This window comes from Hordeum vulgare, chromosome 5H (genome assembly GCF_904849725.1).
Source record: "Hordeum vulgare subsp. vulgare chromosome 5H, MorexV3_pseudomolecules_assembly, whole genome shotgun sequence".
Lineage (NCBI taxonomy): Eukaryota > Viridiplantae > Streptophyta > Magnoliopsida > Poales > Poaceae > Hordeum > Hordeum vulgare.
The window spans coordinates 200156486-200161485 of record NC_058522.1 but is presented as its reverse complement, the minus strand read 5'-3'; positions in this window follow the sequence as shown (position 1 = coordinate 200161485).

The following is a 5000-nucleotide window of genomic DNA, read 5'->3' as shown; positions in this document are numbered from 1 at the left end:
GATCCCCTCTTTTCCCCATCGCACCCCTCCTCCTCTACATGGAAACTAGATCAGAGCTCGATGCGGTGACTGCTCTTGACATCGTCATTACCACGACCACTGTCGTCGCCTTCATGTGGGTGGACGTCTAGGAGGTCCGTCGCTGTTAGCTTCCTCCGTCCCAAGTACCAAACCGAGCCGAGGCGACCCGTACGCTTGCCATCGCATTGTCTTCATCGCGTACATCACTGGAAGCCAGCGTCGATTCCCAATGTTCTGATCCACCTCCGGCCTCCTCAGCCACACTCTCGAGCTCACAGTGAGCTTTCATCCACGTTCCCTCTTTCCTCTTCTCCATTTAGTCGTCGTATGCCGTCACATGGAGCTCGCCCGTGGTTTGTGTTGTATGCGCGCGCCTACTCCGGCTGCTCATTGCCGCACCCTGGCCGCTCCCACTGCCGCCCATGCTCGTGGTGCGCCCTGTCGCGTACGCATGGTGCCGCTCGCGTGCGCGCCTGTCCACCTGTGACCGCCCTTGCTCGCTGCTCCTTGTCGCTATTGTTGCTCTGCTACTGCTGAACTGTTGTTGCTCGCTGTGCTAGCTGTTGCTTTGTTGGTGTGCGAGCTCTCCTTGCCGCACCCTGGCCGCTCCCTCTTCCACCCATGCTCGTGCTGCCCCCTGGCGCGTACGCATGGTGCCGCTCGCGTGTGCGCCTGTCGACCTGTGACCGCCCTCGCTCGCTGCTCCTTGTCGCTATTGTTGCTCTGCTACTGCTGAACTGTGTTGCTCGCTGTGCTAGCTGTTGCTTTGTTGGTGTGCAATGCTGGTGCTCTTGCCACTACTCTTTACCGCCGCAACTGCTCCCAACTTCTGCTGCTCCTTTTTTTGAATGTTGGCCACGCTTGCCAAATTTGTTGATCAGGGGGCAACAGAGTACATGATGCTGGTCCCAAGCGGGACAGGAAGAGGGGAAGAGAAACAAAAAAAAACAGAAAAACTAAGACATCAGAAACGACCTCAGCCGGGGTCAAAAGGAATCCCGGCTCCTGCCATGTTCCAAAGCCTAATCTCCTCTCTAATCTTGCGCTCGAAGCCTTTCGTAGTCGTGAATTCTTGTTGGAAGACTCTCCTGTTTCTCTCCCGCCAAATCTCCCAAGTAATCACGTGTACAAGGGATAGCAACCCCTTTTTTCTCTCCTTTGCAGTGTTGACGTATCGACCCTCGAACCAAGCTGAGAACTTGTAGTCCCCCTCCCAACTTGCCGGACATAGGGCAGGCATATCCGTCAATGAGGCGATGGAGTTCCAGATGGTCCTTGACCATGGACAGTCGAAGAAGAGGTGCGATGTGTTTCTAGATTTCTTACACAAAGGGGGCAGAAATAATCGTTTTCCCATCCACGTCTCAGGAGAGCGTCCGCCGTCAGTATCCTATCTAGCATGACCGTCCAGACAAAAAAAACATGCATTTTCCTGGGGCCCAACCGCGCCAGATTAGTTTGTACCCGGGCATTTTTACCGACACCTCGAACTGAAGCCGGTACGCCGAGCACGCGTTGTACGCCCTGTCCTGAGAGAATCTCCAGGTGATAGCATCAGGTTTGCCCTCGTGAAGCACAAGTCCCCACTGCCGTTAGCACCTTTCTTAGTACTCCTTGAGCTAATCTCTTATTGTTTTCGTGCCAGATCTATAGAGATATTACGAGTCCTCCGTCCCAGATTCCCTCGCCGCGGATCCAGCCTACGAGCAAGCTCGGATAGCTCATAAAGCATGTCATCCAGCAACCCCCTAGAGAGGTCTTGTAGCTACTTTTCATCCTTTACGGCGCCCCAAACCGAACGGTTTTTCCTTGCCGCAATCTTGAAAAGGGATGGGGCGATCATCTTTGGGCAGGAGCCTTCGAGCCAGCGGTCCTGCCAGAAGTTTGTTGCTCTGCCGTCTCCTACCGTAATCTCCGTCGCGATCGCAAAAGCTCCTTCTCCTCATTTGAACAGGGCAATGGTGCACTCACCCAAGGGCACTCCGGGTGCTTCCAAGCCATCCAGAGCCAATGAATCCCGAGAGCCCTGCCAAACTTTGCGAGGTCAACTACGCCAAGGCCACCAAGGCATTTAGGCCGACAAATCAAGTTGCACGCAACTCTGCAACTCCCGCCGGTGCATGCAGTATCCCCACTCCAAAGCCATGAGCGACAAATCTGAGTCAAACGCTTCAACACCAAGGCCGGCAATTTGTGAATTGTCATCATGTAGATTGCAAGGGAGGACAAACCCGTTTTTAGCAGCACAAGTCTTCCACTCTTCGCCATAAGTCTACCCTTCCAGGTGCCCGCTTTGTTCCCGAACTTGGAAACCAGAGGATCCAATTCTAACTTGGTCAGGTTGCGAAGGGATAAAGGCATTCCGAGATAAACCGCAGGGAATGATTTGATAGGAAATCCTAGATGAGACAGGGTGCACGTGAGGTCCAAGGTGCCACGTCGTATCGGAAGAGCCGAGCTCTTAGACGCACTGGTAAAGAGGCCAGTAGCTGACCCGAAACAGTTGAGGATCAGCTTGATCATCCTAGCGTCGTTTCAGAGGGGTTCATAAACAACGCCACATCGTCCGCGCAGAAAGAGCAACAAGGTACCCTTCTCCGTCCCGGCAACTTTGAAAGTGCCCCCTGCTCGGTGGCAATGGACATCATCCTCTGAAGGGGTCCATGGCGAGGATGAAAAGGAAAGGGGACAACGGATCTCCTTGTCTGAGCCCACATTTGTGATGTATGATCTCCGACATCTGCCCATTAATCAAGACATGTGATACAGAAGTTCTCAGAAGCATAGAAATCGATTCCCTCCAGCACCGGCCAAACCCCCTGGCTTGCAACATGTCCAACAAGTAGGCCCAAGAGACCGAGTTGAAGGCCTTCGCAATATCAAGTTTGAGCAAAATAGTTGGCTTCTTAGATTTATGAAAAAATCTCGTACTGTTTTGGACGTGCAGGAAGTTTTCTTGAATGCTGCGCGATTTGATGAAGGCACTTTGACATTGGTCCACAAGCAGAGTAAGTTTTGGGGCCAGTCTCGAAGCAAGAATCTTCGAGAAGATTTTTATCACACTGTGCAGCAGTGAAGTCGGCCTGAAGTCTTGCAGCGCATCCGCCCCCATTTTCGTGGGGATGAGGACGAGCAGCGCGTGGTTCACTCTGTCCAGACCACGACTGTCCATCCAGAATAACTGATTCAGCGCCGCCAAGAGGTCGTGCTTGATTGTGTCCCAACATGCTCTGTAGAAACCACCCGAGAAGCCATCCGGCCCCGGCGCCTTATCGACCGGAGTCGCGTTAATGGCAGTCTTGACCTCTTCAAGCGAGAGGTCCTGCTCAAGACCAGTTAAATCCACATGCTCGAGGTCCAATTCATCCTAGTTTAGAGCAGCCGTGCGTTGCTTGAGACAGCCAAAAATTTGGGTAAAATGGCTGCGTGCCAGGTCGGTCATGCCGTCGATTGACGAGACAGTGCCATCCGGGCCGTGAAGCGCATGGATGGTGTTTTTGTTGTGTCGCGCATTTGCCTTCCGATGGAAAAATTTCGTGTTGGCATCGCCCGCCTTCAGCCAAAGAACCCTGCTTCTTTGCCGCAACTTGATCTTGAGAAGTACCGCAAGGCCTAAAGTGCGAGCTTTTAACTTGGAGCGCAGGGAGCTCTCATCTGGGGAAAGTGTTCTAAGATCTTGCACTCGGTCTAGCTGTAGGATGAGCTCGGTAACCATCGATAATTGTTTTTGCAAATCACCAACAATATTTTTGCTCCAAGATCGCAAGGCCTTACTAAGTCTCCATAGATTGCGGTTCAACTTAGTAAGGGGGCATGCATTGCAAGCGTGTGCCGCCCAGGACTGATCCACGACCTCCTTGAAACCATGAACGAATTGCCAGTAGGATTCGAAGCGAAAGCGCTTATTTTTTGTGACTAGGCTGTCGTTGATTAGAAGTAATGGGCAATGGTCGGAGATCGCATAAGATTGAGGTAGCAGCTTGGCTGCAGTGAAGATCAACTCCCATTCGACGTTGCAAAAGGCGCGGTCCAGGCATACTAGAGTGGGTACAGACTGCTCGTTACTCCAAGTGAATTTGCGCCTAATTAGCGGTATCTCATGCAGGCTAGAGGAATCCAGTGTACGACGGAATTGGATCATCCATCAGTGGCACACCCTGGGGTTGTTTTTATCTTGCGGGTTCGTAATGAGATTGAAATCTCCTATGAGAAGCCACGGACCGGTCATCGAGTTATGAATACAGGCTCGCTCTGATAGGAAATCGTTTTTCCGCTGGTCATCATGAGGGCCATAGACCGTGGTCAGAGACCAGGACGGCCCCCCTCCCACCAGGAGGAAGCACACCGTTACCGAGTACGATCGCACGGCGACCATATTGGCAGTCAGCCTATCGGAGTTCCAGCACATCAGGATCGTGCCGCGTGTGCCGTCGGCATCCAGCGACGTGTGCTGATCATAGCGCTGACCGACGATTTCTAGGTGACCCACAGTCGAGCAGGAGGATAGCTTTGTCTTCTGCAGACAAATAATAGAGCACACAAGCCGATCAATGATCGCTTGAGAAGCAACTCGTCTAGCTCTGTTGTTCAACCCTCTCACATTCAAATTGAAAATAGCAAGGTTGTCATTCATTGGGTAACGAAACAAAACAACATAAAGGATCAGTCCGGCAGTGCCCAACGAGCAACCAACTACAATGGTCAGTGCCTGGGCACAAGGCGCGACAACTGCGCGCAGCCAACATCGACGACAGGGGAATAAAACAAGGATCAGGACAACCGGCGCAACAAAGGCATGCAACCAACAACACAGACTGATGATTAAGATGGACACTAATCATAAAAACTGAAGGAGCAACAGGTGATCCGACCCTCGATGGGGCGTCAAACAGCTCTAACAGAGAGCTCGTCGAGGATGGCTTGGAGCTCGATTTCCAAGAGGCAAAGCTGGGATGGAGATGAGAGGCCGACAATCTGCG